Source organism: Macaca fascicularis, chromosome 6, assembly GCF_037993035.2.
Source record: "Macaca fascicularis isolate 582-1 chromosome 6, T2T-MFA8v1.1".
Classification (NCBI taxonomy): Eukaryota; Metazoa; Chordata; class Mammalia; order Primates; family Cercopithecidae; genus Macaca; species Macaca fascicularis.
The window spans coordinates 35,688,131-35,712,361 of NC_088380.1; the positions used below are offsets into that span (position 1 = coordinate 35,688,131).

General features: G+C 37.7%; 1 long non-coding RNA gene and 1 other non-coding gene across 2 annotated transcripts in view; both read left to right on the forward strand.

The window, feature by feature from the left end:
- The first annotated feature begins 13,750 nt into the window (after nucleotides 1–13,750).
- LOC107129922 (uncharacterized) overlaps nucleotides 13,751–24,231 on the forward strand; it is a 73,394-nt gene continuing 62,913 nt past the window's right edge. The window contains exon 1 of the long non-coding RNA XR_001491286.3: nucleotides 13,751–13,830. This is a non-coding gene — a long non-coding RNA (uncharacterized lncRNA). The remainder of the gene's footprint in view (nucleotides 13,831–24,231) is intronic.
- LOC123574328 (small nucleolar RNA U3) lies at nucleotides 22,068–22,281 on the forward strand. Its single transcript, XR_006699201.2, has one exon. It is a non-coding gene; the product is annotated as a small nucleolar RNA U3 (small nucleolar RNA).

Here is a 24,231-nt window from a genome sequence, read left to right on the forward strand (position 1 = left end):
TACATGTTGTCCTGCTTGTTGAACAGTGAGACCCCATTTACATGTTGCACTGGATCCCACAAATGATGCTGCCGGCTCTGGCTGGCCATCTCATAATCACAGGTGTCTCTTCCATCATGTTTTTTATTTAGAACTCCAATCCTTTCCTTCCTTTTTAATATCAACAGCAAAATTTTATTTTTCAATTTTTTAAATAATTTAAACTTCTGTTTTAGATTCAAGGGATACATGTGTAGGTTTGTTACGGGGGCTATTGCATGGCACTGAGGTTTGAGGTACGGATGATCCCGTTACTTAGGTAGTGAGCAGAGTACCCAACAGGTAATTTTTCAGCCCTTGTCTCTCTCCCTCTTCCCCTACCCCAGTAGTCTCCAGTGTCTATTGCCACCTTTGTGTCTATGTGTACCCAACTAGAACCCCAATCCCAAATTGATTCATATAGAAAATATTCCCTAGATGATACCTGGTGACTGCACACTGCCCCGCCCTGCCTCCCTCTGTACCCCATTACGGTACATGCTTGACTAGTTTGCTTCTTCCTCATACTGGTCTCTGTTGTCTGTGAGATTGTGTGAATTGAATTGACTACTTTTCTTCCTTTTCTGTGCTTCTCTCCATCATCTCTGGCTTTTCTAAATGCAGCAGGCACTTTCATTAATTGATTCTCATTAATGAAGGAATCAAGACAGAAGGGAATAAATAACAGAATGAGTGAAGGAACACGTAATAGAAGCAGGCAGTGTTCTCTTTGTCACTGGAATTGTCGTTGGCATGTTACTTACTTTTCTCTGTGTAAAAGGTAGCTTTTCCCAATAGAACCAAAGGACATTTTTTTAGTATGCTTTCAAAAAGTGTATTGGATCGAAAAGTACCGTTCTAAACAGTGGACTCCATCTACAAAAAAATAGATTCATCTACTGAGATTTTGATTAAAGCCATTTTCTTTCCCCAGCATCCTATTCTGGTAGGACAGCATTCTCAGACTTTCTGTTAATCACTTTAAGCCAATAACTTCCTAGTCACTTTTGTCACTTTGAATTGGTGGTCATCTGTAGTCCCTAACAATGTAAAGTGTTTTGTATTTCCAAATCAATAGTATTTATCTTTGCCTTGACAAAATATTCCATTTCCATAGTGCCCCTAGAGTTTTTTAAAATTCCACTTTAAAGATACACATCCATATTTTATAGATACATTGCCTTACTGTGTATTGATATTTGGGAAATGGGCAGTTAATTATTCCAGTATGAACAGGGGCATACAAATTCAGAGGCTGGTGGGGTAATGCTTTTAGATCTGTTTTCAATCTTCTTCCTAAATTTCTCTGTGGCTAAATAATGTAAATCTTATTTTCCTATTATACATTTAGAAGCAACGTGGTTCATTTGGCAGAGTAGATGTATTCATGACCTGACTCTCAATTGATAGCATTTTTATCTGCAGCTTCACATAGGTCAGCTGTTTGAAATTAAGCTACTCTCACTCCTCACATAATTACTAAGATAATATAACACATTATTATCAGAGATGCTCTCATACTAAGTGGATTTTAATGTATTTGTATTTTATCTGTGGAAGAGGACAGAGATGACCAGGGAAGTTATCTGAGTACCTACGTTCATCCTAATTGAATTTTATAGGATTACTATTTCTTATTTCCATCTTTGTTCCATGGGGATTTTTCAGTGCCAAAGAACGACCAAATATGTAGCATAATGACCATCGCAGGAGAAGATCTGTTTGTGGTTAGAAGAATCTTGTAAGTGACTTAAAATGCACTTAGGTTTATTAAGCATTCCTCTAGTGTTTTAAAATCTTTAAAAAGATTGTGTGGCTAGAACCTATTTAAAAATCAACCATCCAGTAATATCATCAGCAATTTCTACTTCAGTTCACATAACAAATAAAATAACCTCCAAATGGGGAAATAAACCCTTCCACCAAAGAACCTTTAATATCCTACAATTCATAGTCCTAGGTTGCAAAATATTCATTGCAAAATTATTCTTCTAGGAAGAATGCTGAGAAAGTGTTAAATAAAACCATGGTTAAATATTCTTAAATTTATCTCCATTTCTAAATATTCTTATGTTCTGTTCAACTGTATTTTAAAAGTCACTTTTAAAAAGTGATTTTTAAAAGTCACTATGTTTTAAAAGTCTCTTTTAAACTGGGTAGCTAGAGGTCTATGCCTTATTTTATTCTTGTATCCCTAGTGACTAGCAGAGTTTGGCATGTAACATATTTGTATAACATAACATGGTTTACAAAATACTCTCAGATAAGCTAGGTTTATTCTCTCATAGCCATATTAATAAATTAGAGCAATATTAGGCTACCATCATTTTATAGATTAGGAAACTGAACATCGAAGAGGCTGCTTATTTGTACAAGACCCATAGATAAGTAAAGGGGAGAATTGAGACTTGATCAATCCAGGTCTTCCAATCTGTAGCCTGGAGCTTTTCAACTGCCTCCCAGTAGAAAAATTTTGTGACTATATGCTCCATGGAATAGGGGAGGCTGAAGTCCTTGGATGGGGTAATTACTCACTCTCTTTGGATTGGTGAATAATAGATCATGAGAAGTCATCCCATATGGTATGATGATGATTTAAGAGACATTTTTTATTTCTTCTTTTCCTTTACCTTCTGTCTTAGTCCATTTTGTGCTGCTATAACAGAATAGCATAGACTGAGTAATTTACAATCAACAGACATTTATATCTCACAGTTCTGGAGGCTGGGAAGTTCAAGAGCAAGGGACTAACATCCAGTAGGGACTGTCTTGCTGCATAATCCTATGGCAGAAGGAGAGAGGAAAAGGCAGAGGAATGAGAAAGAGAGAGCAAGAGGGGGCCAGACTCATTCCAAGCAACCCAGTCCTGTAATAACAAACCCACTACTACCATAATGGCATAAATCCATTCATGAGGTTGGTTCCCTGACGACCATTATGCCCTGATGACCAGTTCCTATTATGCCCTGATGACTACCTCCCAACACTGCTGCAGCATGGGGGATCAAATTTCCAAAGCACATGAACTTTGGGGGACATGTTCAAACCATAGAACCCCCCAAAACAAATTAATTATATTTTCTGAATACCTTTGACAGTGATATTCTTCTTATCCTCATCATAGGCCCATCCTAATTCAGGCCCTCTTCCTGTTTCACTAGGATGACGTCATAGTCCACCTACTGATCATTCTGCCTTCAGTGTCTTACCCATTCTTATCCTTCATTCAGTATATTTTGATAAATACTAAGTATCTACTACTTGCCAAACAATGTTAGGTAACAGGGAATCACACAGGTAGATGAGAAAAACATCTCTAGCCCTTTATAAGAATTTCACTGCCTGGCAAAGAATGCAAACAACATAAACAGATTATTGTAACTCAGTGTTAAGTGCAATAAACTGTCTTCCACCCCAAACGAGCCTGCCATGATGGGGGATCCTAGGGATTGGGCTCTTCTTACTCCACTGCTCAGAAAGCTTCTATCCGCCTGTCACCAGGCTTGACCCTCTTCTGTGCTGGACTTCCACTCACCCACCGTTTTCAAGTTTAGATAGCGTTTCAGCTGCAGTCCAAAAGTAACAAAACAATGCCTAATATTAAGTAGGAAGTCAATCTGTGTGCTATTTTTGTTGGTTATGTTGAAATCACAAACTCCAGAGGAACAAAAGGGTTTTTCAATGTCTTTTGCTTTCAGACACAGAATATAATATTCTCCCTGAGGCCTTGAATTGATTTTTCTCATAAAATAATCTAATAAGCTAATGTTTAAAAAGAAATGCCGTTAAGTATGTTGCATTGTGGTTTAAAATTACTAACAAGTTCTGGAAAGAAAAATAATATTTGATTTTTAATCTTAAATGTTTTTTAAAATTAGACTTGAATGGGTGTGCAGTATAAATATTTTGTTTCTTTATGGAGGACATGTGCAAAGGATTTGAAGTTTTGGGCTGGGAGAAGTATTTTGTAGAGCTATCCATGAACAAATGATTTTTTAAAAATAATACAGGTATTTAAGAAGTGAAAAAGAATACAGAAATACATATAATGTACAACAGGAATGCAGAGGGCATCTTAACATTACTACCAAGGTTTTCTTCCCAAAGCAAAATTTTTGTGTTTTTGTTGTTTTGAGACGGAGTCTTACTCTGTCACCCAGTCTGGAGTGCAGTGGCATGATCTCAGCTAACTGCAACCTGCACCTCCCGGGTTCAAGTGATTCTCCTGCTTCAGCCTCTCAAGTAGTGGGGATTGCAGGCATGAACCACCACGTCTGGCTAATTTTTTTGTATTTTCAGTAGAGACAGGGTTTCACCATGTTGGCCAGGCTGGTCTTGAAGTCCTGACCTCAGGTGATCCACCCATCTTGGCCTCTAAAGCAGATTTGATATTTAAAAATCCTTCGATGGTAATCACCTGCCGACAACAAGGGTTACAAACACAAATGTCTAGGTGTGTCCAGCAGGTACAAATATGTGGTGAAATGGACAGATATAACACATTAGGGAAAGAGGAGAGTTTGTAAACTGTGGTGAACTGAAGAATACATGCCCAGACTAAAGGGCCAGCAACTACTCAATTCTACCCAATTGCAGTGAGACCCAATGTGGCAAGATGGTCAAATCATTTGTTTACACTTTAGGTTTTTTGTTTGTTTGTTTTGTTTTCCACAGAGAAGTTGGATGTCTAGAATTTTATGTCAGGTCTGTCTCCCAGTCTTTTTAATGTTTTAATTTTTGTAATTCAAATTACAAATAATGGTAATAATCTAAACACATACAGAAAAAAGCACTATGAAGCCAACTAAAACACACCTGATGGCTTCTGGTTTGTTATCTTTGGCTTATAAAAATAGAGTCAAAACTATTTAGCAAGACATCCAAGACTTTGCATAATCTGGATCCAATATACTTTTCCTTTTAAACTTCTAGGTTTCTGGACATGGTGGCTCATGGCTGTAATCCCAGTACTTTGGAAAGGCTAAGGCAGGAGGATCGCTTGCATTCAGAAGTTCAAGAATAGTCAGGACGACATGGTGAAATCCTGTCTCTACAAAAAATACAAAAATTAGCTGGGCATGATGGTGCATGCCTGTAGTCCCAGCTACTCAGGAAGCTGAGGTGGGAGGATCGCTTGAGCCCAGGAGGTAGAGGTTGCAGTGAGCTGTGATTGCACCATTGCACTCCAGCCTGGTGACAGAGTAAGACCCAGTCAAAACAAAAACAAACAAACAAACTAACAAACAATAATAAGCTTCTAGGTCATCCCACACCAAACACACTGTTGTTTTTTGAATATACCTTCCATCCTCATGCCGAATGTCTTCACTTTGTCTGCAATGCTCTTCTTTCCCTCATCAACTTGGTGAAATTTCATTCCTTGTTCAGTCCCCAGCTTTCATGTCAGCCATTATTTAAAAATTTCCCTTGTATGCTCACATTAAAGCTAACTTCTCATTTCTTTTTTTCTCCTGGAACATTTTGTTACCACTACTCATAGAGAACTTGTATCTGGTTCAAATTCCCACCGGTTATGGGCTTTTCTCTTCCTTGATTTTAAATTCTTTTTTAAAAAATTTCAACCCAACAGATTTTTGTTTTCTTTCATTAAAGCTTAGTTATATAAACTGTAAAGGCCTGTAACATTTTATCTAGAATTCAAAGTGATTGGCATGAAGTTTAGCTGTGTTACTTTCTGTCTGCTATGTGGCTAGAACCTATTTTTTTTCCCCCAAGTGTTGGTATTCTACAATATCCTGACAGCATCTGTATTTATTTTCTATTGCTGCTGTCACAAATTATCTCAAACTTAGTGGCTTAAAACAACACAAAGTTATTATTTTTCAGGTAAGAAATTCCACATTCATCTCAATGCACCAAAACTGAGGTGTCAGCAGGGCTGAATTCTTTTCTGGAGGCACCAGTAGAGTCTTTTCCAGCTTCTAGAGGCTGCCTACATGGTCCCTTTTCCTATTAATCTGTTCTCATGCTGCTAATAAAGACATTCCCAAGACTCAGTAATTTATAAAGGAAAGAGGTTTAATGGACTCAGTTTCACATGACTGAGGGAGCCTCACAATCATGGCGGAAGGCAAAGAAGAAGCAAAGGCATATCTTACAAGGTGGCAGGCAAGAGAGCTTGTGCAGGGTAACTCCCATTTATAAAATCATCAGATCTCATGAGACTTATTCACCACCATGAGACTAGTATGGGGGAAAACCACCTCCATGATTCAATTATCTCCACCTGGCCCCATCCTTGACATGTGGGGATTATTACAATTCAAGGTGAGATTTGGGCGGGGACACAGCTAAACCATATCACCTTCCTTGGTCTTCAAAGCCAGCAATGGCAAATTGAGTCTCTGTCATGTTGTTAAAATGTGACTTCCTTTTTATACCTCCCTCTTCCAGGGTCTCACTCTGTCACCCAGGCTAGAGTACAGTGTCACAAGCTTGGTTCACTGCAGTTTCAACCTCCAAGGCTCAAGCAGTCCTCCCATTTCAGCTTCCTGAGTAGCTGGGATCACAGGCACTTGCCACAACACCCAGCTAATTATTTTTTTTTAATTTTTAGTAGACATAAGATCTTACTATGCTACCTAGGCTGGTCTTGAACTCCTGGGCTTGAGTAATCGTCCCACCTTGGCCTCCCAATGTGTTGGGATTACAGGCATGAGCCATCATGCCTGGCCACAAGTTCTATATTGTAAGGTCAATGGATTAACAAACTTAATTCCACCTGCAACCTTAGTGCCTCATTTCCATGTAATGTAACATGTTCATAGACTCTGAGGATTTGGCCAAGGATGTCTTTGAGAGGCCATTATTCTACCTATCACCTCTTTCATCTGATAGCAGTTTACTCTGCCATCAAGGAAAGTACATGAAGAAGAAGAGGAGGAGGAGGACGAGGAGGAAATTCTCAGTATCCAATCTTTATAAACTAAAATCCATAAGGTAAAGAATAATGGCTTGTTTTTCTAATTGATCTTTTTTGGGCCTTACAAATTAGACTGTATAGAGAACATAGGCTACACTTGTATTTGTGCAACCAAATACATTTTGCCTCAAAAGAACAATGGATATAAACATATCTAATTGAAAAAAACTTTATCCCTTTCACATTTTTAAGAGTGATCAAATAAGTTTATTCTGTGAAACCACAGACATAAAAAATCAATCAAAACCCCAAAATTTTTAATTGAATAACTGCTTTTAGTATTAACCTACAAAAGAAATATGATGTATAATCTATTCTATTATGTTTTAAGGAAATATCACCATCCTCAGTGATGATTAGATTTTTCACATTGTGTATGCATATGCCAATGATATCCCTTGCCAGTGTCTCCAGGATACAATATATCTATGTTATACTAATTCAAACTAATTTCTCTTCTCGTTTTCATATTTTATTTGCTTGGTACCAAGTAACCTAATCAGAGTTCCTCTCCAATAGCAGATTATGTCAGGTTGAGCTTTAAAATCGGAACTATCTGCATATTCGGAAACTTAATACATGAAAGCTAAAAGTTATTACTACATGTATTATCATTTGAGAGGACAAAAACAAATAAAATAACTCGAAATATTGCTTGGAAAGAAAATGTATGATTTGAGAATGGCTACCACTTTCCCTTATTCAAGTTCCTCATAGTGGTAATGAATATAATTGCATTCTTAGACTGGACTACTTCCATAGTCACAATACTCTACCTTTAGATAAGACTATTTTAGAACAAGTAAGTTACGGACAATTGCTGAAGTGTAGGATGGTTGGTTAACTGCTACTCAGAATACAATGTGAATTAAATAGTGTTTTTTAATTCTATTACTCTCCATGGCAAAAACTACAATCACTTTTGCACCGACCTAATAGTAGATTATCTATTTTTACATGCAAATATTCCAAACTTACTGTATTAAAACCACAAATATTTACCATTTCACAGAATGTGGGTCAGAAATATGTTAATGGTTTAGCTGGGTTGTTCTGACTCAGAGTATCTCATGAAGTTATAATCAAAATGTCATCCATGACTGCAGACATCTGAAGACCTGACTGGAGCTGAAATACCCATTTCTAAGCTCATACATACAGCTGTTAGAAGGTCTCAGTTCCTATTTACACGAGCCCCTTCAAGGACTGTCTATGACATGGCACCTGGCTTCCCCCAGAGCAAATGGTTAAGAGAGAAGCAAAATCTATGATACTTCTAAAAACCTAGCATTGGAAGTAACACATCATCAGGTCTGCCATGTTCTATTGGTCACACACACCAACCCTGATAAAACATCAAATGGAGCTACACAAGGGCACAAACATGAGGAGGAATGGATCATTGCAGCCATCCTCAAGGCTGGCTACCACCATCTGTTCTATGGCCCCCAATTAATCAAGTTTCTCCCAATACCTAATACACTCCCTCCTTCCAAAAGCCCCCAAATCTCATCCCATATCAGTGTGATTTCAGAGTCCAGAATATCATCATTTAAATATGGTTTAGTTGTGAAAGAGGTTTATTGTGTGTAATTCTATAACCGTAGATTCTTTATTATTGTTTATTTTAATCCAAAGATTTACAAACAAAAGAAGCAAGTTATTTTCCCCCAAACACGAAATACACAACAGGGGCAGGCATAGGACAACTGATACTGACATTTATAAAGAAGGAAATAAAAAGCACAGGCGTCTCCAGATTAGAGCAATTATGAAATCCGCCGGGCACAAGTTGGCAGATTCTTGATTAGGATTTATACTTTGGAATAATCCTCTATGGCTTTTAGCCCCATGCTATTAATCTCTTGATTCTACCCTCTGAGTCATCCTTCGTTTCCTCATAAAAAGTAGCATGTGTTCACATGTGAGTAGCTTTTTCACTCTCCTTATTGCTTATACAAATGTGGAAATCCAAAGCCTATTTTTCATTTTGTAGTATCTTTATCCCTTGCAGTCCAAGCTTGTGGTGTTTCTGTGAATATGATAATCTTAAAGACTTTGTGAGTTTTCTGTGAAACTCACTGGGATTCACTCCATTAAATAAAAGCCACACCCACAAACATCTTTGACAAAAGTCCTTTACATTTGTCTTCTGCTGAGACAACTATTGGACAAAACTCTTAAGTGTTTTAGATTTATTGTTTGAGAGTATCTGTGAGACACACCCTTAAGAAAGACTTTATAAACATTAAACAATTACTCCAAGGCACCAGCTTTGATCTTGCTGAAGTCACATCAAAAGATTGTGTAGTTTGACCCTGGTTTTTTTTTACCGGAAGCCATCATGTCTTTTATAATCTAGTCTCAAAACTATCACACTATGCCTTCTGCTGCATTTTATTGTTCACACAAACCTAATGTGATAAAAAGGAGAAATCTGTAAGAGATCACGAATATTAGGAAGTGGGGATCATTGGGAACCATCTCTGAAGATGGCTATTTCAAGAATTATTTATTCAAAACAAAATGAACCACACACAGCAATTTATACGTTGTGGATGAATGTATAGAGCTCATGTATGTATCCATCTGATCTCTAAATTGAAGATTATTAAAATAATAAATCTTCTGTTTTAGTGGAGTTCCCGATCCTTTTCCAACTTCTGTGGGTCTTCAGACAACTATCTTTCAATCATCAGTAGCCAATAGCATGTAAGTTTTTTCTTTGTATTACATGTCTTCAGTGGACAGGGTAATTGAATCATTATTAAAAAAAAATTGGGGCAAAAGTCATATGCAGTCTAGCCAAGTCATGATACTAAAACATTAACTTTGACTCCAGTGACTGCCATTGACCACACATTAAAGGTAAAGTTTGGGTCAGCTATCTTTGAGCTAATGGAGATGCAGAGGAGTGTCAAACTGAAGTCTTTGTCTTTCATCTACATTTTGCTGTCTTCTTGTAGAAGGAATCAAAATGCGTTTCATGGGCCCTGCAAACATTCAGTTGATGTCCAGGCCATAAGATTGCAGTTCTGTTAGCTTACACTGACTTTCACAATCGAGAAGAGGGTTGCAAAATGATAGTGAACAATGTTCTCACTGAAGATCCATTTTAACGGTCTTTCCTGATCCCATTGGAATGTAATTATTTTGATGCCAGCCTAACCAAAACAAAGTAGCAGATATGCCCTGCAATAAGCCTTCAGCTGAGCAGCTGGAGACAGGATAAACACCTGGCTTCAGAAGTTAATAAAAAGCTTGTATCAGCAGCTTTGCTGACCTTTGTTAACAAGGGTATGTGTGGCTTTGCATCATCATGTCAGTGTTCTAAACAAACAAGGATATGGGCAAGTCCAGAAGTCGCATGCAAAATGCAGACTCCTTGTGCATCTACCGCCAAGATTTATGACTTTCTTAAAGCTAGAAACTCATATTATTTGAGGAAAGAAACCTTTTTAAAGCAATCATCAAGTGCCTTATTTGCTTTGGACTCCAGAGACAGAAAGTGAAACAATTAAAATTGAATAAAAGTATCAAGTAAGGACTCTCAAATTGTTGCAATAAGCAGGTGACTTCAGTACATATTAACCAAGCAATTATTGGGTCTCAGTAACATCAGCTCTGACTTGCTGACTTCCCAGGGCAGCTCTGAGGCCAGTGTGGTAGACGCTTCTCCATTGTGAGCCTGTGCATGTTTCTATCCGCAAATCTTTTTGCTCTATCTCTACAAAGTTAGGAAAAAGTGGTATTGAATGGGTTGTGATTTTTTTCTTGTAACTTCTTGGAACTCTGTTCATTCTTGTTTTGATACTTTCTCAGCATATCACAGAATAATAAGAGTATTCTCCCTTACTTTTCATGTCCTTCCCTTTCCCTATACCCTCTCAATTTTTTCCTATTAGTGTCCCCATAATTTTCTCTTTCCACATCCCCTGTCAACATGACATTCTAACTTCCCATTGCTTCATTCATAATCTCTATACCTGTACTTCCTTTATGTGTTTTTTAAAAACCCAAAAATACAAACATCTTTCCAAAAATCAGAGAACTTTAGGGTCTTTTAGAGAGCATTTGGTGATGTCCGTACTTTTGTTTTAAGTGGGACTACACGCGTATTATTGCAATTAGATGAAGAGCTATTCTGTTTTAAACAGTCTACAGAGGAGACAATTCTAGTTTATACTTACTGATGCTAGCTGCTTATCAAATCCATGTTCTCCTCCCTGGAAACGGGGCATATTTCCTAATTTCCTTTGCAGTTAAAATGTCCTTGTGACTGAGCTTTAGCCAGGGACCATGAATAGAAAAAAGCTCCACTCATAGTCCTGGACCATATAAACTTTCCATAAATAGACCTCCATACTCCTCCTTTTCCCTCTGACTGGGATAGAGAAGAGTCCCAGGATGACTCTGGAAAACATCTGTTGAAGACAACAAAGCTTCCATCACTCTGTGCTTCTGGATGATTATGTTGAAAAGTGTCAATCAACCTTTCTTCAGACATCTAGTAAGCATGAGTAACAAATATGTCTATATTACTTTCAGGCCAGAATACATTTCTGCCTTATTTGTAATAAAAGTTAGCATTATTCTAATGAATATAATAGCAGCTTAATATTAAAACTGTCATTCTGTGAGGCATGTGTATCATTTCATTCCACTGATCTAAGTTTATGAAACCAATGCTCTCTCTTTGATATGTCTTAGAAATCTTTGCTGATAGTATAAAAGGCGTTTTGGCTTTCTTTCCTTTCTTATTATCTTAAATTCACTTTTAGTTTACATATAAGATTTAAGGTCTATACAGAATCCATGATTTTCCTATCAAATTCTCCATTCATTTTTTATTTCACTACCACCACCACTATAATTTTCTTTCTAGACTTTTTCAGCAGCAATTTAAAATTTTTATACATAATTAAATTGTCTGTTTTCTCTTTCATATGTAAGAATTGGCTAAGAAAAAGTATAAGGAGCAATTTTTAAAAATGTGGAATCCCAAGTGTGTATACTATATAACTTCATATTGAAAAATTAACCCACTTTTTGACTTGGTCAAAACATTACAACTAGCATTTCACTTTATACAATATCTTAGTTTTAGAATTACAATATTAGGTCTTCTTTTCCAAACACAAAATACCTCTAGGCTGCTTTCTTTTACTCTTTGGTGACAGATGCATTAAGAACATGTTATTACTTTAGTTTTTTCTTATAAAAGTAAAATATGCTTGATATTTTATTAGGTCATTCTTCCATTGCTACAAAGAAATACCTGAGACTGGGTAATTTATAAAGAAAAGAGATTTAATTGGTTCATGGTTGTGCAGGCTGTATACGAAACATGGCACCAGCATCTGCTGTGGAAGCTTCGGGGAGCTTTTATCCATGCAGAAGGCCAAGCAAGAGCTTGCACATCACATGGAAAAAGCGGGAGCAAAAGTCAGGGGGGCAGGTGCCACACACATTTAAACAACCAGATCTTGCAATAACTCATTCACTACTATGAGGGTAGCACCAAACTATGAGGGATTTGCCCACATGACTCGCCACTTTCCACAAAGGACCACCTCCAACATTGGGGGATGACATTTCAACACTAGATTTGGGGAGATAAATATCCAAACCATATCAGATATTAGAAGTCAAACAATACAGAATTCAATAAAATAGAAGTAAAATTTGACTTTCTCTCCTGATACTGAGTTCATGTAAAGTCCAATGCCCACTGCTCAAAAAACATGAGCTACTAGATTACATGTAACAGAGATATTGAAATAAGATGTGGTAAACAGAAATAGGGTCCTATTGAAAATACAGTGTTTACATTCTTCAAGGACCATGTAAAAGAAAATCTGATTCTTAACATGAGACTGGACATTTGTCCTCACTTGGGAGAGATAGAATGCTATTGCCTAAGAGAGATATAAGAGGAGAACTGGGGAAGGCAATGGGGTCTTTGTTTAGGGTTAGCAGCATTTGCAAACTGAGAGAATTGCTTGTGATGTCTAGGTGCAAGAAGGGGAGCTCAAACCTTGTTTCATGGTTGGAAATTGCGAAAAGAGCATGGTTTCATGTTTGGGAAGCAAAGCTAAAAGGACTGCCTCATGAAAGGAAAGGAAGATAGATCCCATTCGAGTTTTCAGGCCTAGTGTTGGGAAGAGAAGTTACAAACATATGATGGTGCATCATATAATGGTTCTTTCCAACATGAGGCAAAGAGGTGTGTGTCAGAGGAATTCAGGTGGGATGCACTCAATTGGGATCAGTTTAATATGTAACCTAGTCTCAAAGAGTTGGGTGTTGCCTTGAAATCTCTTTGAGATTGTATTACATCACTAGGACCTGTTGGGCCTCACTTACCTAAGACCTAGACAAAGGCCTAGGTCAGTCGTGATGACCAACAGAAATGTGATGGCAAATTCATGACCACCAATATAGAAGTTCACATAAAAGACATAAATTGAAGTACAGAAGCAAACATTTAACTTGCAATGGAAAACCCTCTTCCAGCACCAAAATGAGACTACCAGCCACAGAGGAGGGATGGGGTGAGCAAGAGGAGACCAAGTCCATGATATTTTTTTCCTACTCTTCAACATCCTTCACACACAGAAACTGGCAATGGACCCACATCTTTAGTCTTGAGGGGACGGGTCAATGGTGTGCTGGTAAATGTTTAACAACTGGTTCTCTAGAAGGAAAATGTGACTTGTAATGTTTGATTATTGACATAGTGTAAATACTCCCATCATGGCCAATGTCAAACTCCAATAGCACATCACTGAACTTTGAGCTGGAAAGAGATGTGCACAGTAGGCTCTTGTGAGCTGTCTCAAGCTGGCTTCATCACATTAGCAGGAAGGGTAAGAGCTGTGAGTACGAGATTATAATTCTGTAATGAAAAATCTTAAGAATTAGTAAAAATGAGATCATTTTATTAATTGAAAAGTGATAACATCAGATTGAGGAGTTTTCAAAGTTTCTGATAGATGTCCAGTGGGAAAGAGGATTGGATACAGCACAATTGGTAGCAGCTATATAAAAAAAAATTGTTTGATATTTCTCACTTAACAAGTGGGGATTTTTAATCAACCCAGTCATAGAATTCTTGGATACACAGCCAAGCAGTAAACTAAGAGGGGAAATTTACTGCAGAGGGAGTTCAAAGGTAGCATAGCGGAGCTAGATGTGAAAGAATTAAAATTTCAGGATACAAGTCTTTAACCTCATTGGTTTACTTCATACCTAAGCATACTATTATATGAAATTGTTTTCTTAATTTCCTTTTTAGGTGTTCATTGTTAGTATATAGAAATACAACTGACTTTGTATGCGGATTTTGTATCCTATAACTTTATCAAATTCACATATTCATTCTAATAGTTTTTAAATTTTTTTTGTATGGAGTCTTTAGGGTTTTCTACATGTAAAATTACGTCATCTACAAATACAGCTCATTTCACTTCTTCCTTCTTGGGTAGTTGCCGCGGCTGAGGGGAGGAAGAAAGAGAGGGTTGTTTAATGGGATAAAGTTTTAGATGAATAAGTTCTAGAAATACACTATACGAAGTAGTGCCTATAGTTAACAATATTATATTATTAACTTACAAATTTGTTAAGAAAGATCAATGACACAGAAGAAAGAACTCAGAAATAAATTCATCTATTTACAGTCAGTTGATCATTGACAAAGTTACCAAGAACACACAACGGGGAAAGGAAAGTCTCTTCAATAAATGCTGAGAAAACTGGATATTCACATGCAGAAGAATGTAATTAGACATTTAATTACACCACATACAAAAATCAACTGAAAGTGGATTAAAGACTTAAACATTAGATCTGAAACTGTAAAAGTATTAGAAGAAAACATAGAGAAAAAGCTTCTTGACATTGGTCTAGACAATAATTTTTTGAACATAACCCCAAAAGCACAAGCAATAAAGCAAAAATAGACAAATGGGATTGAATCAAGTTAAAAAGCTTCTCCATAGCAAAGGAAACAATAAACAGAGTAAAGAGACAACCTATGGAGTAGGAGAAAGTACTTGCAAACCATATTTCCGATAAACGGCTAATGTCCAAACTACGTAAGGAACTCAGACGACTCAATTGCAAGGCAACAAACAACCTGATTTAAAAATGTGCAAAAGACCTGAAAAGACATTTCTCAAAAGGAAACATATAATGGTCAGCACATATATGAATCAGTCATATTTGCTCAACATCACTAACTATCAGGGAATTGCAAATTAAAATCACAATGAGATATCTTTTCACACCTGTTAGAAAGCTATTATCAAAAAGACAAAGGATAACAAGTGTTGGTGAGGATGTGGAAAAAAGGGAATGTACATTTTTGGGTAAATTAGCACAGCTATTATGGAGAACAGTATGGAGTTCCCTCAAAAAATTAAAAATAGAGCCACCACATTATCTAGAGATCCCACTTCTAGGAATACATCCAAAAGAAATGAAATTAGTATGTTGAAGAGATATTTGCACTCCCAAGTTCATTGCAGTATTATTCACAATAGCTATGATATGGAATGAACCCAAGTGTCCACTGATGGATGAATGAATAAAGAAGATGTGGTATAAATATACAATGGAATACAATTCAGCCTTATGAAAAGAAAGTCCTGCCATTTGTGACAACATGGATACACTTGGAAGACATTATGCTAAGTGAAATAAGCCAGGCACAGAAAGACAAACCCTGAAAGATCTCACTTGCATGTGGAGTCTAAAAAAGCCAAACTCAAAGAAGCAGAAAGCAGAATGGTGGTTGCTAGGGGTAGGGCAGAGGAGGGAAAATGAGAACATGTTGGATAAAGGGGGGGTGAACTTTTAGTTAAATGGATAAACAAGTTCTAAAGAACTATTGTACAGCATGGTGACTGTAGTTAATAATAATATATTACATCCTTGAAAATTGCTAAAAGAGTGGATCTTATGACCAAAGCATATGTGAGGTGATAGATATGTTAATTAGCTTGAATCAATCATTTCACAAGGTATATCTATATATATCAAAACCTCACATTGTACACTGTAAATATATATAACATTTTTATTTGTCAATTATACCTTAATAAAGCTGGGGTAAATTGTTAAGAGGATAAATCACATGTTAAGTGTTCTGATAACAACAAAAAGCAGAGCAAAACAAAATGAAACAATAAACAAGAGAAGAACAAGACAACTTTTGGAGGTGATTAATAAGTGTATTACTTTGATTGTGGTGATGATTTCATGGGTGTATGCCTATGTCCAAACCGATCAAATTGTATCTATTAAATGTGCAGCTTTTTGTATATCGATTACACCTCAATAAAGCTTTTCTTAAAAAAATTGACTAATGGTTGGAATATATTCTTTGTGGCTGTGGCTGGGGTTCTACTTCCCATAAGGTAATATTGGTTTGGGGATCCAGCCACAAACTCTTTGCATGTGGGGATTATCAAGTCTAAAACCAGCTATTCATAACTCTATGAAAAGGGCAATAGAAAACCCCAATCCTCCCAGCCTGGAAAGGAGGCAAAGAAATATGCTGTCAGCTTGGAATCTTTGGAAGAAAAAAACAAGACATGAAAAATAATGTCGAAGCTTAGACTCTTCACATTAAAACTAATACATAGCTGGTGCACTCCCAGGGGCTAAGTGAGGCAGAGCAAAAACAACTGTGGAGAAAAATGCATACAGCTCAGGGCACACAAACTTTCGGCCAAATATAAGCCCTCTTGGGATGGAGCTCACAGACATCACAAAACACTTAAGGAAAGGAATCACTCTGAGGAATAAGTAGCAGATGACAAATGGGGGCAATTGTATCCCCAAGGACTAAAAAATTAAACGTTCTAAAAGAGACTTTAAGAAAAATGTAAATGTTTGATAAGATGAAGGAAGGCGTAGAACAAATAGACAAGAAAAGCAAAATATGACAACAGGAAACTCAAATTTTGTAAAGGACCAAATGGAACTTCTGGAATAAAAGTACAGTCACCGAATTAAACAACAACAACAACAACTACAAAACTCAATGAGTGTGTTAAGTAGTAGATTAGGCACAGACTACTATGTAATTGGAAGACAAATCTGAGAAAATTACCCAAAAGGCAGCCTAAAAAGAAATCAATGGAAAAGATAAAAGGACCAGAGACACGTGGTATGGAATGAGAAGATTCGAACAGCACACAGAGGTTCTAGAGAGCAAAAATAGAAAGAGGAGAAGACAGACAACGAATAGCAGAATGAACAGATAATTTCCAGGGGTACATGGTATTACTCCTAAAAGACTGGTCCTGTCCTCTTCATTTTTCACCTTTCTCTCTTCTGTGGTGACTGCACTGATTCCCATAGTGATAAATATTATCTTATGACTGTGACTCAAAAATGTATACCTTTAATCCAGACTTCAGTTTTGAATTCCAGACTCATATATATGCACTTGATTATATTCGTTTATATATTTCACGGGCATCTAAAAATGAGCTTGTTGAAACCTGAATGTTTTATGTTTCTAAACCCATGTTTCCACGTCAGTAAACCATTATCTCCATTCACTCAAATGCTAAAGAGAGATATCTGGGAATTAATTTTGAAACTTTCCTCTTTCTTTTGGCCCTGATCTCATCCTTCACCAAATTCTGTTCATTGAACCTCCAAAAAGCTCTGACACCATCATCTTAGTCCTCTACCACTGCTTGTCCCCTAAATTTTGCAATAATTTCTTAATTAATCCTCCCATTCTCAGTCTTGTCATCCTCCAATCGATTCACCAAATAGGAGCCAAAAAAAGATGTTTTAAAAACACAAAGTAGATGCTATCACTCTCCAGCTTACAATTCTCCATCGGTTTGTCTCTTTCTTTGAAAAATTCAAGCCCCTTTCCATGGTTAATGTCGACACAACAATGTCCCCTATCCAAAGATCCAGAACCTGTGAATATGTTAGGTCACATGGCAAAGGTGAATCAAGGTTTCATATGGAATTAAGTTGTTAATTAGCTGACCTTAAAATGAGGAAAGAAGCCTGGATTATCAAGGCGGGCCCAATGTAATCACAAGGATTCTGAGGAGTGTAAGGGGAACAGTAGAGAGAGTGAGGGGTTGTCAGAAGCGCTGAACCCACTTACCACTGCTGGCTGCAAGGATGGAAGGGGGTTATGAGCGACAAAAGACAGACAGAAAAGGCATCCTCCTCTAGGCTTTTAGAAAGGAACACAGTCCTGCCAATGTTCTGATTCTAGCCCAGAGAGACCTGTTTTGTACTTCTGACTTCCACAACAGTAGGATCATAACTTTATGTTGTTTTAAGCCACAAAGTTTATGGTAATTTGTTACAACAATAGAAAGTGATACCTCAGCTTCCAGGACTTGGCAGCATTTGGCCATTGTTCCCAGCTTCAGTCCCCCCCAGGGCACTCCCCAGCTCATTGTGCTCTGGCCAGTCTGCCCTTTCTCTGCCCCTCTATGCTGAGCTCTTGGCCAGGATTAGAGCTTTCTTATCTCCCTTTCCCTCTGCTTGAAGTACACTTCACCTGGTGTCTTAGTTCAGGTTCTTCCGGAAGCAAGCCTTCATATAAGTACTTGCATTCAAATTATTCATTTGTAAGGTTGTCCCGGAAACACAGGTAGGCTAACAGGAGACTAGGTCAAGGAAAAACAAATAGCCAGTAAGGAAACACTAATGAGCTGGTCACCACAATGGACAGTTGGAGTTTACTTCCGCTGGGGAATTCTGTAAAATAGTGTAGACTAACTCTATTTGGAATATCACTGTATACAGAGCATCTATTTTAGGCAATTAATAGATATTTGTTGCATGAATAAATAGAGAATAAATTAATAAACTAGCTGGCACATGAATAGTGCTCACTATGTGCTACCTGGAATGTGATGAACTTTAATAAATTTTTGCTGCTTTGCTATATTTGCAGATTTGTTAATTCTGGGGTCATCTTTTTTCTTCTATATGCTATATGGCCTCAAAGTAGCCACTCAGACTTTCTTTTTAATCATCTAATGCGTTAATGCCAACTGAATTTGTAATGCTCACTCCAAGAGAAGGAGTAGAAATGAAGGAGCCTCTATGATCACTTGGAAAATCTGTCAGTAAACACATAGAGATTGGAAAATGAGGATATACTAAGCTGGAGGGAAGAGATATATGTTCAATGGAAAAATTCCCTGAGTAATTTTGATAGTGCCTTCTCATTATGACAATGACTTGAAATGAGCCAAATCATTCCCAAAATTTCATTATTCATTTCAAGCAATTATAGTTTTGATTTTATTTTTCAAATGATGATCTCTTCTGGGCATGAAGCACTTGCCATCACCTTTCCAGTTCAAAATTCTTTTTGGCTGCATTTAAGCTTTTGGTCTTATAAAAGCATTGACCTTTCTTACCCCATAAAAGCAGCTTGTTAAAATCATGAACTAAAGTGTTAAAGTGTCACTCTGTTAAAAGTCTCACAGATACTGTGTGGCATGTGGCTTTTGCTCACAAAATTGTTTAAGTAATGGTACTTGACTATTTATTTTATACGTGCTAGGAATCAAAGAATACCAAATAACAACTATACCCTTATTCAGTAATAAGGGTAGATAAATAAAGATTCATTCTACATTTCAGTTCTGTATGAGATGTGTGTGTTTGGTGGCGGGGGGCAGAGAATAAGAATTAACTGAATAAATCATTCAAGCTGTTCCTTACACAGGAAGCACTGTCATAATGGGTCACCATTAACTCTGGGAGTATACGATATCTTTTAGGCACGCTGGGATGGACACAAAAGTGAGACCTACTTTATTAAGTCATACCGAGATTTGTGTTTTTAGCTCAGCAGTGCATTGTATAACACTGGTCTGACTTGTGATGTGTTCAATTGAAAACCAAAAAAGTATGCTTTGTCCTCTAACATACAATCTTTGTGAAGAAAAAACCAAGCTACAAATAATATAAGCCATTTGTAAAGATGGCCTGGAGATTCCCAAGACATGAGGTGAATATATCTGTCAGTTTGATGTTTGTCTACCACACTTATGGTGAACTTTGAGCTAATTTTTAATGGTTAGAATTGGTGACATAAGAAATGGTAAACTCTTCCTCTTCTTGGAGTCTGTGGCAGATCAGGGATCATGAAAAGTTTGTGTAAATATATGTGCCACTCACTATTAAAGGGAATTCTAGATTCCTCCAAGTTGATTTAAATATGAAAATACATCAGAAGCTGTAGCAAGAACTTTAGCTATTGAGGCCCTAAAATACTTTAATTATTGATTGACTTTAATTAAAGAAAGATAAAGTAGACCTCCATCTTTGATAAAGTAATAGACTGACCTAAATGAAAACGAAGGCCCTAACGAAAAGTAAGAACCATTTTGGGTGCTAAGTTGCTGAAAGAGGGCTACTGAAGCATGTGGTAGTGAGGCCAAGTGGTCTAAGAGGGCTCAAGGCTAAAGAGTGGGAATGTTTGTGAATGTTGAATGATAAACTGGAGAGTGAGAGAGGTAGGGCATATGTAACTAGTTTCCAGTTCTCTTAGGAACTGATGTGGAAACCATACGGAGAAAACTTTTAGTGGAGTGATTCAAAATATATTGATGCCTTCTGCCCATCAAGGTTATGCTTTTACTGGGGCTGCTGATCTCTTAACAGCATGGTAACAGCAAGTGATACCACAGGAGGAAAACAAGCTTCTCTACCAGAGCAAAGGATAGGGAGAGAATTGGTAGGGGAAGGCAGAAGGCAATTAGATATCAGAAACTACAGAGATGTTTTAAAGAATGTGATTAACACAAAGGAGGGATGAAAGGCATAGAGGATTCCCAGTTCTAAACCAGATGAGAAAAAAGAAATGCTTTTGCTGCAAACTTCCTTTTCCTTGGAGTACACCTAGAAGAACATATTCTTTCATTTTAAAAAATTCATTAATTTAACAAGTTTATTAGGAACCTACCATGCACCATGCACTATCCCAGGAACCACAGTTCTTCCAAAGAACTAGATAAAGTCTGTGCCCCATGGAATTTATATTTTAAACAAGCCAATCAATCCACACATAAAAAGGTAATTGTATCATAATAAGAACTATAAACAAAATAAAACAGGATGAAAGTTGAAATTCATCAAGGTGGCTTGAGATCATATTAAAGAAGGTTTCAGGGCCCGGTGCGGTGGCTCACACCTGTAATCTCAACAATTTGGGAGGTTGAGGCAGGTGGATCACTTGAGGTCAGGAGTTTAAGAGCAGCCTGGCCAACATGGTGAAACTCCGTCTCTACCAAAAATGCAAAAATTAGCCAGGCGTGGTGGTGGTGTGCTCCCATAATCCCAGCTATTTGGGAAGAGAATCACTTGAACCTGGGAGGCAGAGGTTGCAGTGAGCCACGTTCACGCCACTGCACTCCAGCCTAGGCACAGAGCGAGACTTCGCTAAAAAAAAAAGGGGGGGGGATTACAGGTAGTAGCTCACGCCTGTAATCCCAGCACTTTGGGAGGCTGAGTGGGGCAGATTGCCTGAGGTCAGGAGTTCGAGATCAGCCTGGCGAAACACAGTGAAACTCCATCTCTACTAAAAGTACGCTAAAAATACTAAAAATACTTTGCAAAAGGAGTGTCTATTGAGGGCCTACTAAATGTCAGGCACTGTGCTAGATGGTGTGAAAAGCATTGGTCAACAAATCAGCATAATCCTTATGCTCATGGATCATGATCTGGCAGAATTTTATAAAACTTCTCAGGGCCTGATTCAAACACTTAGCCTACACACACTTGGACAGACACAAAAACTGGATGCTAGAATGGCACAAACACCTGACCTTTATCAGCAGGAAAATATCTCTTGTTTTTGGGTAAAGGGATGGCAGGAAATATCCTTAAAATTTTGTCACTAGCCAGTCTTGGAGTTGTCCTACTTTCTGCATTGTGTCAAGAGCTGTTTCATCACCTCTCTTCTTCTTAGCAATTAGAGGAACACATGTTTTGCACACTTAGACTTACTAATATTCATATCTGCAGGTCAATTTGAGTGACAGCATTTCTGGTCATTAGAAATATTGACCGTGATTCAAGAAAAGAAATGTCTAGATTTAAGACTATACTTTCAGGGATCATTTCTATAGTTCATTACTAGAGAAGTTCCTCTGAACATGTAGAACACTGGCAACCATGAGGAAGACATGCAGTGTTCTGTCCTGAGTGTGAAGCCAGGTCTTGGTGTTGCTTTGCTGCAAGTACCATTTGCCACTGATAATCGTTTTTGTCTCCCTCTGGGACAGTAAGGGAAAGGATGCCGTCGGAGTGATTATTATTGAAAGCAAGAAAGAGAGAGAAGAAAGGAAGAGAAAGAAACAAAGAAGAGAGAGATGAAGCAAGAAAGAAAGAAGAAAGAAAGAAAGAAAAAGAAAGAAAGAAAGACAAAGAGAAAATAAAAGAAAAAGAAAACTATCAGATTTTTCAGTGTTAGAGCCCACAGTTCCTAATATCCCATTCCTACCAGTCTCTGAAATCACTTTCCCTGGATGTCTTCCTAAGTTTGGACACTGCACCCACTGACAGTTACACAGCAAAGATAAGAGAAGGGTGACACAAAAGAATGCTGACAGTCTGAAGCCACTGACAGGCTGTCTCTACTGGCAAGTATAGCATTCCTGATATACTTAATTAACTAATATTATTAAGTATTACTAATTAATATATTAGTATAATTTTGGCTATCAACAATAAATCTCCTCTGGTTTAATATGCAGATGACTGATGTTATTTGTCTCTTTAGAAAGCTTTCTGGAAGAAACATAAACCCATGAGGTCTAGAGGGAGCGGATAAAATGGCCAGAGTGGTGAACATGACAACAGAGTTAAGATAATCAGCAGCATTTGAAGAGGTCCCCAAGCAGAAAAGGATCCAGCAGACCAGGCTGGCATTTTTAAAAAGTTGGCTGATACTTAACTCATTCTGTTAGACATTCCCCTTTGGAATAGACTGGAGCCTATTGGGCAGAGGTGGGAGGAAGGCAAGAAGGGCTGGGCATGGCATCCTAGATGTGGGTAAAAGTGGACAATCCCTTCTCATAGTCTCCCTTCCTGAGAGAGTTGCAATAATTCTATGATGTTTCCCAGTCCTCATACAAATATTAGACAGCATTTACCTTGCCTGTAGCCCCTGCTTACTTTGAGCTTGATGTGTCCCTTGAAACCATTGCCAAGGCTGGTTAAACTAAATGTCAGTCACTGCTTTCCACCTGCCCTGCTATCGGCCGTTCTCTGCCTGTGCCTCTTCCACCTGGAGCTCTTAGGTTCCTACTCAGGAAAGAAAACGTGTGTGTGTGTGATGAAAGGAAGTGTTCTCATTTGCCCTACTTCTGTTTAATATAACATCTTTTTAAAGGTGCTTTTCAACTATTTGCCTGAGCTAGACACCAATGCAAATGTTTAGGAATCAAAGCTCCTCCTGTGACTCTCTTCTCTCTATGTGGAATTTCCCCTTTGTGAGCAGTTGTAGCAGTAGCTGACAGGTGTGTATTCAGGCTGAAGGGAGATGGATAGTAATGTAGTAGAAAGGGCCTTGAGCAAGAAGTTACAAGACTGATTTTCCATCACAGATCTGCCATGTGACTCAACGTCAGCTGGGGTCTATCTAATGGTTCAATAAAGATTCATTAAGCACCTACTACACAGTAGGCACCAAGCTGCAGTTTTCTCATCCAACTAAGGATAATAAAACAGGTAATAAAAGGGGTTTTATAGGATAATCTTTATAGTCTCAATTTTGTTACAAGTCTATGAAAAAATAAGTCAGGTATAAACCAGAAGAAAGAAAGACTCAGACTCCCCATTTCTGAGTCTAGGAAACTATTCAAGTCATGGTGTGTGTAACTAAATTATGGTTTATGAACTACCAGGAAAGAATGTTTCCCTGGTTGAGAGCAAGAATCACCTGACAATAAGACAATGTTTCATGCCTTAATGAAAGCCAGGGTGTGGCACTGAGGTCTTGTCTATCAAACAGGAAACTCAGCTTCTATTAAAGAGAGGAAACTTCTTGTGATTGATTGCCTAACCAATTAGGCTCACACATGGTATTGTTTATTTACCATCTCTCCTTTTCATTGGGAGCACAGAATTTAGCTCAATTAGTTCCAAGACCTACAGACAAAACTCCCCAATTAGGAGGATACTGACTTAACATGTGGCACAAAACTGTAGAGTCTAGTAAGTATATATTCTGAAGTATTCAATCACCAGGTAAGGCTTAT